At 40.5% G+C, this 12,025-nt stretch overlaps 1 long non-coding RNA gene across 2 annotated transcripts in view; it reads left to right on the plus strand.

Annotated features, from left to right (window-relative positions):
* Positions 1-1,301: 1,301 nt before the first annotated feature.
* The window catches only part of LOC110676709, a 76,273-nt gene continuing 65,549 nt past the window's right edge, over positions 1,302-12,025 (plus strand). For both annotated transcript variants that reach the window (XR_002500642.1, XR_002500643.1), the window contains exon 1: positions 1,302-1,588. This is a non-coding gene — a long non-coding RNA (uncharacterized LOC110676709). The remainder of the gene's footprint in view (positions 1,589-12,025) is intronic.

The following is a 12,025-nucleotide window of genomic DNA, read 5'->3' on the forward strand; positions in this document are numbered from 1 at the left end:
TCGAGTCTCGAATTTTTCCGCCACCACCACCTCTCACATTCGTCGACAGTTTCGTAGTCAGTCACGTTGTTATGGAAGCAGAGCATCCTTGCATCCACTACTAGGTGCGAGATGCACATTTTCGGGTGCTCGCTCAGTACGCATGCATCCTGGTGGCGACCGCCATCATCTTGCTCTAGTAGATGCACAAACGCTTCCTTGGGCGAGATGCTTCCGGAGAGTGTGAGCGAGCAAAAATTGAGAGCCACCAGCAGCCATATCCGTATCCGGCGGGAGGCCATTTGGCGCGCGTAACGTCATTGACCTTCCCGGTATAGAGTGGGGCTGTTTGAGAGAAAGTCGTGGCTTAGATTTTATGGCGAAAGTGAAAAAACAACGGATGCACCGGGCGTATGCAGGTATGCATCTGAATAGGGATAAGTAAGTGATTGTTATTATTTATTTGGTTTAGCATCAATTAACTTGATAAAATCTTGCAAACAATATTTCGTTGCTCTAATCAATCTTGTGAGCTTCCTGGGAAAGCTGTGCTCGTCCATGATCTTCCATAGTTCTAAACGATCAATACTGTCGTATAGCGCCTTGAAAACATAGAACAGGTTGTGACGGAGAAACACAAGGTCACCTGCACAATTGCTCCGGGTAGCGCAGGAAGGCCACAATACTGTACAGGGCGCCCCGGTACTCTACAGACAGGCTCCGTTTCCGATTATTATTTTTCATAGGTTTGCTTGAAGACAGTATCGTATGCCTTATTTTTCTCCACCTTCTTCTTCTCGGTATTACGTCCTCGTCCTGACAAAGCCTGCTTCTCAGCTTAGTGAGCCCTTCCACAGTTATTAACTGAGAGCTTTCTTTGCAAAAGTTGTTATTTTCGCATTCGTTTATCGTGTGGCAGGTACGATGATACTCTATGCCCGCCCAGGGATGTCAAAGAAATTTCCGTTACGAAAAGATCCTGGACCGATTAGGAATCGAGCCCAGACACCTTCAGCATGGCTTTGCTTTGTAGCCGCGGACTCTAACCACTCAGCTAAGGAAGGCCCCATCATATGTCTATTTGTCCATGTGTCTATTTCAACCTTATGAACCGCTGGCGATATTAGCCTTGAACGGCATCCTTGTAACATCAGCCTACTACCAATTACTAAACACGCCACTTTCAACGGAAGCGTGAAAGGTGGTGAAAGTTCTGCGAGAGAACCGAAAATCGAAGAAAAATTCCCAGAGAAGCAAATGCCGTCACATTACACCGAAGATGTCCCGGTTGCCTTCGTGGATAGCGTTGGTGGGTGCATTAGGACTCTCGCGAACTACCGGCAGATGGCTGCAGTTTAGCAGTCTGAATAGGAGGACGAATACGTGTAGTTTTTACCGTTGTAGTATGTTGGCGTCTAGAAGTTGTTCGTCAACCAACCGACGTTGTTCCGCGCTCTCATTGCGATGCAATGTATAAATAAGGGAAAATCGTGTTTTAGTGTTCCCATTCAGATAGAACAATCTGCTGCATGTCTTTTTGGGAGTGTGATTCAAGTGGTGTAATTTATCAAATTTATCTCAGATTAAGTCCAGTCTAATTGGATTACAGGTAGGATTTGAATAAACAAGTGAGCAATTACCAATTGTTGAACCTGGTCCTTTTAATCCAGAAAGTGAATGCATGCGTGATGAACAAAAGCTACTATTATGGTGAAGCCCAGCATCCTAAAAACCGAAAAAATCGATTTAAGACCATCCGTTGTAAAAGGCTTTCGTCATGTTGTGAAATTGCATTTTCCTCCCAACAAAGCGAAAATCCATTTATTGCGCATTGCACAAGTGAAAGCCAGGAAAATATTTGGTACATGCTAGACAGTAACTAACAGCACATGCATTGCTTTTGCGTTGCACACGGTGTTTGTGTTTCGGGATCGGGAGTCTGGTCTACATCATTAGTAGATGTTGAGGTAGGTCAGTGTGATAAGATAGGATTTCTGATAAGGGTAACGATACATGTTCATCGTTAATTACTGGAGCTTTATCGTGATTGTGATGTATACATCTACTTCTTTGTGACGTTACATCCCAATTGGGATAGAGCCTGCTTCTCAACTTACTGTTCTTATGAGCACTTTCACAGTTATCAACGGAGAGCTTTCTATGCCGAATGACAATTTTTGCATTTGTTTAACGGCATATCGGTCTATTTTGCTCGTGTATATCGCGTGGCAGGAACGCAGAAACGCTATGTCGTGGGATTCGAACCCACGACCCTCAGATTGGTCTTGCTGAATAGTTACGCGTTTACCGCTGCGGCTCTATGGACCCCTATGATACATACATATAAATCGGAATTATCTCATCTACTTATTTTGTTTACATTTGATACAATATAAATCATACATAAAATATTCCTCTGATAAATATTCTATTATCATACAAGCCATGTTTTGATGATATTATGAGAATGTTTCCAAAAGCTGTTTATTTCGTACTAATTTAGGTGCTTTTTATTTTAAACCTCTAACACAGAATATGCAAAAGAATACATTTGAATGTGACTTAGAACTTTGCCAAATAAAGCAAGGTGCAAAAATGTCTCTTCAGGTTTAGCGGCAAAGCTTTTAGGCACATCTGATGTATAATTCAGTGAATTTTGTATTTATTTCAAATTAAGAAAGTTAGAAGCAAAGTGTAAGTGGCGCAAATCTGCTTTTAATACAGACAACTTTGAAGCTTTTACGATATTGCTTTTAATACAAATTGTAAAGTGAAAGCAGCAAATTTTATACACATAACACCATTTCACTTGAACGAGAAAAAAATAGCAAAATGTGCTTCCAGATAACATAAAAATCCATCGAATTGTCACTTACAATCTTTGCTCTTGAGAAATCAATTTATATCCCATAATTTTCATCAGAATCCTCTCAGGATTCCCATCAGAATCTTTTACAGAATTTCATTGGGATCTCCTCAGAATTCTCCATGAAACCCGATCAGGAAAAATACCATGTCTATCACAATCACATAACAAAATGAACCATCTATTTTTGACTTGCTATAATTGATTTATAATGATAGCTATGGAGACCATATAATAATATCACAATAAAATAAACTGCCGATAAGTTATACTTTTTAGTTTTTTACGATATAATATGACCAAAGTGAAGATCACTTGGAAATTTTCAAATTATGGTTTGTTATTCACAATCACCTACTCAATAACTTACTGAGTGTTTTTGCAAGCTAGTGAGTTCGGTGTTTTACGTTGCCGGTGTGATTTTCCTTTGTTTGTTGTTTGTCGATGAAATAGCTCAGTCAAAGATGGTTGAACAATTTGGTGAGCTCGTTTCATGCTTTTGTTTTAAGCGTATAATTTAAATGAAAAACATTTTACATTGAAATGTTGCTTTTATAAATTTTTCAACAAAATGAGAATGGATCGTCACTACAAGAGTCGACAAAGCTATTGTTTAAGTTTAACTCAACAATCAAAAACACATATAGGGAGACTTACGGCTTCGGCACCATTCGACTATAATTGGCAATCAAATTTCAAACGTCAAATACACAGTATTTTTCTATCGAAACACACCAATGAAAATATTCAGATGATACTTTGCTCTGTCAGCTTCCCGCTGACGAGATTTCCGAGACGGACCAAACAATGTTACTAGAGATGTCCCCAATTTAAATGAACAAGCCTCAAAATGCGACTGATTTGGAGCTGCCGAACAGATTCGCCTGCAGCGCTTATGGGAAAGTTGCCAAAGCGTTTCCAGAGAGATTTCAACAAGTCTGTCAATGTGAATCGATAGATGATTGAGCAGCGCATGAATGTAGACAACGTGGTTGGTAAATGGCTGGGCATGGCGTACCATTGGTACCTCGCGTACCTGAAGGAATAAAATAGACCCCTCTGTGCGGTCCTTAGCCTCTTGTCCAGCAACGCCAATCCCTACCTCCTCGCGGTACTGGTCGGGGTACGAGTAACCTTAGGAAAGATCGGGTAACCAACCCCCGGTGGGAACTTTGGTCGTATGCTGACAGGGAAGGGGGGGGGGGGGTTTGCTTCTGCTTTGAGAATCAAAGGCCGGTTCTTCAACTTCAGCATAATAAACGTGCACAGCCCTCACTCCGGAAGCACTGATGATGATGAAGACGCTTTTTACGCGCAGCTTGAACGCGAGTACGACAGCTGCCCAAGCCACGACATTAAAATCATCATAGGAGACCTAAACGCTTAGGTTGGCCAGGAGGTGGAATTCAGACCGACGATTGGAAAGTTCAGCGCCCACCGGCTGACGAACGAAAACGGCCTACGACTAATTGATTTTGCCACCTCCAAGAATAGGGCCATTCGTAGCACCTACTTCCAGCACAGCCTTCCATACCGATACACCTGGAGATCACCACAGCAGACAGAATCGCAAATCGACCACGTTCTGATTAATGGTCGGCACTTCTCCGACATTATCGACGTCAGGACCTATCGTGGCGCTAACATCGACTCTGACCACTATCTGGTGATGGTCAAACTGCGCCCAAAACTCTCTGTCGTTAACAACGTACGGTACCGACGGCCGCCCTGGTATGACCTAGAGCGGCTCATGAGCAATTCTCGCTGAAACCAGGCCGCCATCGGCACCCATCGTTAGAATTCCAATTTTATGTCACTGATCGCTAGTTTTTGATAAAACTTAAGGGTGGTCCTTTCTGTTTTCTCAAATTGGTGGACCCCTCGTACGCCAGCTAGTTGAAAAGTTTGCGAAAAAGCCCATATTTTGATAAATCTTGGGTATTTCTTCACGTGGTATGTCTCATATTTCGCTTGGAACACATAGCAAACTTAGTGGCATCGTATAGAGAAGGGATATAGCTTTCATTTGAAATCGAATTAAATTTGGCGGCCATTTTGAATTTGGCCGCCATCTTGAATTTTGTTAGAAAAATCTTTTTTTCACCATTTGCGCACCGCTAGTTTTGAATTCTGAGATCACCATCAGAAAGCTGAGGAAAAATTGCGTAAGATAGGCTACAGAAACTAGGTGAGCAATGGTATTTACCCTGTCAAATGAGCGATTTTCGAAATCATGTTCTACGATTTTGACGTATATGGCGAGTGTAATCAATACAAAAATCTTTTTTTGTACTACAAAGAAACAAGTTTTCAATCTTTGGTGTTTTTTTCGATTCGAGTAAAGAATAAGAATATTATTTTAAGTGAAAAAATCTAGCGGCCAACTTGGATTTTGACGCTATCTTGATTTTAAGTAGGACAATGAATTTGTCAGCATGTCGAATTTAGTGGCTACCAATAAAAAAGGTTACGTATAATCTTCTTATTATTATTCTTCATTTTTTGACGTTACGTCCCTACTGGAACCGAGCCTGATACTCAGCATGTCGAATTTAGTGGCTACCAATAAAAAAGGTTACGTATAATCTTCTTATTATTATTCTTCATTTTTTGACGTTACGTCCCTACTGGAACCGAGCCTGATACTCAGCTTTATTAGTTAGTTATAAATCCAGATTATTAGACAGGAATTTTCTTTTATAATGCGATTTCTGACAACAGAATAATTCTACGACATATCTTTGAACTCAGTAATAATGAATAAATAAATTCAATAAATGAAAACCGGCCAAAAACATTGATTGTATTAAACAAACATTTTTTTACCATATGCATTGTTGTTCATTGAGTGAAGTTTATAGATTGAGCAACGGGACATTAGTAAGTCTTGTGGTTATATCTGTAGTTTTAACGTAAAACATTGACAAAACTGCATTGATTTAGAATGGAAATATCACATTTTGAAGCAAGAAAACATCCTTGATTTTCTGAACCATAAAGTATCATGCATGTGAAAAATAGCGAAATTGATAGATAAGAAGCAGGTTTTGTTCTAATGTGGACGTAATGCCAATACGCAAGTGAATTATTTCGAGTTTGTAAAATCTGGCGGCCATCTTGGATTTCGACGCCATCTTGGTTTTTAGCAGTTAAATGATGTTTTACCATCTCAGAGCTCATCATGTTGAACTATGAGGTCTCCGTTAAAAAATAACAATCAGATTCTATTTTTCTTATCTTATCTCAGCTGTTCAACTGATTGTTCATTTCTATCAATGGTTTAGACCAAATAAATGAAAGGAATAATGGTATTTTTCAACTCGAAGATATGCAGAGGAATCATTCAAGTAGCAAATAAACGTCTAAAATCATGTTTGATCATTTGTTTTTAAAGCTAGTTAAGCTGAGGGGTAGGCTCTGTTCCAGTAGGGACATAACGTCAGGAAAAAGAAGAACAAGAAGAATAAGTAGGATGGTAGCATTGAAATTCAACATGTTGAGTGCTAACAAGGTGAAAACTCATTCTACTACTTAAAACCAAGATGGCGTCAAAATCCAAGATGGCCGCCACATTTTTCACTTAAAATAATATTTTTATTCTTTACTCGACTCGATAAAACACCAAAGGTTGAAAACTTGTTTCTTTGTAGTACAAAAAAAATTGTTTGTATTGATTGAACTCGCCATATACGTCAAAGTCGTAGAACATGATTAAGAAAATCGTTTATTTGACAGGGTAAATACCATTGCTCAACTAGTTTCTGTAGTCTGTCTTACGCAATTTTTCCTCAGCTTTCTGATGGTGATCTCAGAATTCAAAACTAGCGGTGCGCTAATGGTGAAAAAACGATTTTTCCAACAAAATTCAAGATGGCGGCCAAATTCAAAATGGCCGCCAAAATTTTTACGATTTTAAATGAAAGCTATATCCCTTCTCTATACGATGCCACTAAGTTTGCTATGTGTTCCAAGCGAAATATGAGACAAACCACGTGAACAAATACCCAAGATTTATCAAAAATGGGCTTTTTCGCAAACTGTTCAGCTAGCTGGCGTATGAGGGGTCCACCAATTTGAGAAAACAGAAAGGACCACCCTTAAGTTTTATCAAAAACTAGCGATCAGTGACATAAAATAATTCTAACGATGGGTGCCGATGGCGGCCTGGTTTCAGCGAGAATTGCTCTCATGCAACCGGATGTCGCAGCGGCATACGCGCAGCAACTCGAGGCTGCATTACCGGAAGAGGGTCAGCTGGACGAAGCCCCACTTGAGGACTGCTGGAGAACAGTAAAAGCAGCCATCAACGATGCAGCTGAGAGCAACGTTGGGTACGTGGGATGGAGTCGACGGAACGATTGGTTCGACGAGGAGTGCCAGGAGGTTTTGGAGGAGAAGAATGCAGCGCGGGCGGTCATGCTGCAGCAAGGGACCCGGCAGAACGTGGAACGCTATAAACGGAAACGGCAACAGCAGACCCGACTCTTTCGGGAGAAAAAACGCCGCCTGGAGGAAACGGAGTGCGAGGACATGGAACAGCTGTGCCGGTCTCAAGAAACGCGTAAGTTCTATCAGAAGCTCAAAGCATCCCGCAACGGCTTCGTGCCGCGAGCCGAGATGTGCAGGGATAAGGATGGGAGCATTTTGACGGACGAGCGTGAGGTGATCGAAAGGTGGAAGCAGCACTTCGATGAGCACCTGAATGGCGCTGAGAGCACAGGCAATGAAGGACGGGACAACGGAGGAAATGCCTTCGTCAGTACTGCGGAAGATGGAAACCAACCAGCCCCCACTTTGAGGGACGTTAAGGATGCCATTCACCAGCTCAAGAACAATAAAGCTGCTGGTGAGGATGGTATTGGAGCTGAACTCATAAAGATGGGTCCGGAGAGGCTGGCCATTTGTCTGCACCGACTGATAGGCACAATCTGGGAAACAGAACAGCTACCGGAGGAGTGGAAGGAAGGGGTAATATGCCCCATCTACAAGAAAGGCGACAAGTTAGATTGTGAGAACTTTCGAGCGATCACCATTCTAAATGCGGCCTACAAAGTATTATCCCAGATCATCTTCCGTCGTCTGTCACCTGTAGTAAACGAGTTCGTGGGAAGTTATCAAGCCGGCTTCATTGACGGCCGATCTTTACTGTACGGCAAATCCTCCAAAAATGTCGTGAATATCAGGTCCCAACGCATCACCTTTTCATCGATTCCAAGGCGGCATACGACCGCGTAGAGCAATGGAAAATCATGGACGAGAACAGCTTTCCCGGGAAGCTCACGAGACTGATAAGAGCGACGATGGAAGGTGTGCAAAATTGTGTGGAGGTTTCAGGCGAACATACCAGTTCGTTTGGATCCCATCGGGGACTACGACAAGGTGATAGACTTTCGTGCCTGTTGTTCAATATTGCGCTAGAAGATGTTATGCGGATAGCTGGACTTAACAGCCGGGGTACGATTTTTACGAGATCCAGTCAATTTGTTTGCTTTGCGGATGATATGGACTTCGTCGGCCGAACATTCGAAAAGGTGGCAGACCTGTACACCCACCCGAAAACCCGGGGCAGCAAAAGTTGGACTGGTGGTGAATGCGGCCAAGAAAAGTACATGCTAGCTGGTGGGGCCGAGCGCGACAGGGCACGCCTAGATAGCAGTGTTACGATAGACGGGGATACTTTCGAGGTGGTCGACGAGTTCGTCTACCTTGGATCCTTGCTAACGGCTGACAATAACGTTAGCCGCGAAATACGGAGGCGCATCATCAGTGGAAGTCGATCCTACTATGGCCTCCAGAAGAAGCTGCGATCAAAAAAGATTCACGTCCGCAACCAAACGCTCATAAGGCCGGTAGTCCTCTACAGGAATGAAACGTGGACGATGCTCAAGGAGGACCTGCAAGCACTCGGAGTCTTCGAACGTCGGGTGCTTAGGACGATCTTCGGCGGTGTGCAGGAGAACGGTGTGTGGCGGCGAAGGATGAACCACGAGCTCGCCCAACTCTACGGCGAACCAAGTATCCAGAAGGTGGCCAAAGCTGGAAGGATACGATGGGCAGGGCATGTTCCAAGAATGCCGGACAGCAACCCTGCAAAGATGGTGTTCGCTTCGGATCCGGTTGGTACAAGAAGGCGTGGAGCGCAGTGGGCTAGGTGAGCGGATCAAGTGCGTATCGATTTGGCGAGCGTGGAGCAGAACCGAGGATGGAGAGATGCGGCCACGAACCGAGTATTGTGGCGTGAAATTGTTGATTCAGTGTTATCTGTGTAGATGTGAACTAAATAAATGAAATGAATGAATGAATTTAGACAAATAAACACGTAATTTGGCTGCTGATGTCCGAGATAATTACAAAAGAAGCGCGATATCGGCTTAGACTGCCGTGAATACGTTAGTTCCCCTAATTCCTTTTCGCTAATATGTGTCTTTAAAAAACTTTCAACGGTTCGACACCGAAAGTATCGACATTTACATGGTCATAGGTAACTTTTTGAACTGAGATTGCATGAATCCCATCTCTAACCAAGATGAACACAGATCTTGTAACTTTTGAATCCTCCCTACTAGGAAATTCCTAAGAACGTGGTCAGCGTCATTTTTGACTTTATTATGTTTGGAGTTCCCGAAACGGTATGTTGAAAATGGAAAGCTACTCCCTAGCTACATATGTTTGTTGCTAGTGCAACTTTGATTATTGTGGTCAATCGTAGACTTAATCATTTTGTAAATCGTTTTACAACTTTTTGTTATGCATTCAGTATTGAACTACTTTTGTCTGTAATTTTTAAGATATTAGAAATAGACACTTTTGGTTTTGATTTTTGATATTTTTTAGGAAAACCATACTAAGGTTTGCTGGTATTTAATTCTTAAACCATGATCTGGTGTTCGTATGCCATGTTTTTCTGCTCTCGCGAATCCACTAGGGATTCTAATCAAAAAATGTCATGCTCCAGATCAGAATTCTCATAGGATTTTCATAATCTTTTCATCAGAATTCTCTCGGGATTTTCATTAGTATACTCTAAAAATTTTCATCAGATTTCTCTCGGGATTTTTATCAATATCCTCTTGGAATTCTCATCAAAATCCTCTCATGATTATCATGAGTATACTCTAATGAGAACATCAGAAATCTCTTGAGATTCTTATAAGAATTCTCTTGTGATCATCATCAGATTTCTCTCTGGATTCTTCTTAAGCCATAATCTGGTATCCGTATGCCATGTTTTTCTACTCGGGAATCCACACAGGATTCTCATCAAAATCTTTTTAAGCTTCAAGTTTCAAAATTTTCATAATCCTTACCGGATTCTCATCAGAATGCTCCCGTAATTTTATGTAGTACACTTTTGGGACTCTCATCAGAATCCTGTCGTGATTCTCATCAGATATCTCTCGGGGTTCTTATCAATATCCTTTCGGAATTTTCATCAGATCTCATGATTCTCATTAGAATAATCTCTGGATTCTCATGAAAGTTCTCTCGGGATTCTTATTAGAATCCTCCCATGACTCTCATCAGATTTCTCTCGGGATTTTCATCAGAATCCCCTTGAGAATCTCATCAGAATCCACTCGAGATTCTGATGAGAATCCTCTAGAGCCTCCGATGAGAATCCTCTTAGGATTCTCATGAGATTTCTCTCGGGATTCTCATCAAAATTCTATCGGAATGCTCATCAGAATCCTCTCGAATTTTTTATCAGAACTCTCTCGAGAATCTCATCAGAATCCTTTCTTGATTCTCATTAGAATACTCTCGGAGTTCTCATCAGAGTTCTCTCAGGATTCTAATCATAATCCCTCCCTGACTCTCATCAGATTTATCTCGGGATTCTCATCGGAATCGTTATCTCATCATTAGAATACTTTCGGGATTCTCATCATTTTTCTCTAGGAATTCTCATATATATATCCTCTTGGAATTCTCATCAGAATCGTCTCATTATTCTCATCAAAATTCTCTCGGGATTCTTAGCAGAATCCTTTTAGGATTACCATTAAATACCTTCTAGGATTCTAATCAAAAACCTCTTAGGGTTATTATTTGATTTTTTACAGAATTCAGAACAGAATCTCTCAAGATTATCATTAGAATCCGCTTAGAACTATCATTGGGATGCTGTCAAGATTCACATCAGAATTCTACCAAAAATCTTAACAAAATCCTGTCATAATTCTCGTCAGAATTGTTTTAGGGCTTTCATCAGAATACTCTCAGGAATCTTATCAAAGTCCTTTTCTAGTTCTTTACAGAATCCTTGAAAATTGCTTGAAATAACCTCATTTTAAAAGAATTCGTAGAAGAAAAATCTAAAAAAAGCCCTGAAGAAAATTTAGGTAAAAATCACAGAAAAAAATCCTCAAGGAAACCACTGGGAAATGTTTACATTAATGTCCGGTGGGATTTTTGGAGGTTCATTAGGGGTACATTGACTATGATCTGGAAAACATCATCTTGAAATTTGATGCCCAGTGGATATACATTCGATATACAAATATTTCGCACTAGTTTATCTGACATCATTGGTGATTATATTGATTTAAAGGTGTTATAATACTGATTCATTTCAGAAAACATTTTGGAAATAAGGTACCGTGGGGTAAGTGGATACAGAAAAATCAATAGTCAACTTCATTGTTATGTACAGCTAACGTGAATAGTTTAACTCAAACTTTTTTCTGTGGATAACAATAAGGGACTATTGTACTTCAAATCGTCATTTATTTCGATTTTTCTGATTGTTATGTATTGAGAATGAGAGACTTAAAAATTTGCGCCAAATGATCCACTTGCCGCACCATGGTGGGGTAAGTGGATCACTATTGAAAAAAATCTGTTCTCGAAACAAATGTAGTATGATTATGTCTATTAAGAATGATATTACCCTCGCACTTGTTATTAGTGCTAGTAATGCACATTTCATTACTTTAAAATTAAAAAAGTATCTTTATTTAATCAAAATATAATAAAAAGTATGTATATATTAGTTCATACTAATTAGAACAAAAAAAACATTGTAATTAGAAAAAATTGGAGAAACTTCATCCATTTATACGCATAAGTTATACAGAAGTATTGTAGGATTATTCCTAACGATATTTTCGAAAAGCACTCTTGGTTTAAAAATGTTAGTTACATTTGAATAACAAACTGAAATCCTTCTGTTTTATTTAT

This window comes from Aedes aegypti, chromosome 2 (genome assembly GCF_002204515.2).
Source record: "Aedes aegypti strain LVP_AGWG chromosome 2, AaegL5.0 Primary Assembly, whole genome shotgun sequence".
NCBI classification, from domain to species: domain Eukaryota; kingdom Metazoa; phylum Arthropoda; class Insecta; order Diptera; family Culicidae; genus Aedes; species Aedes aegypti.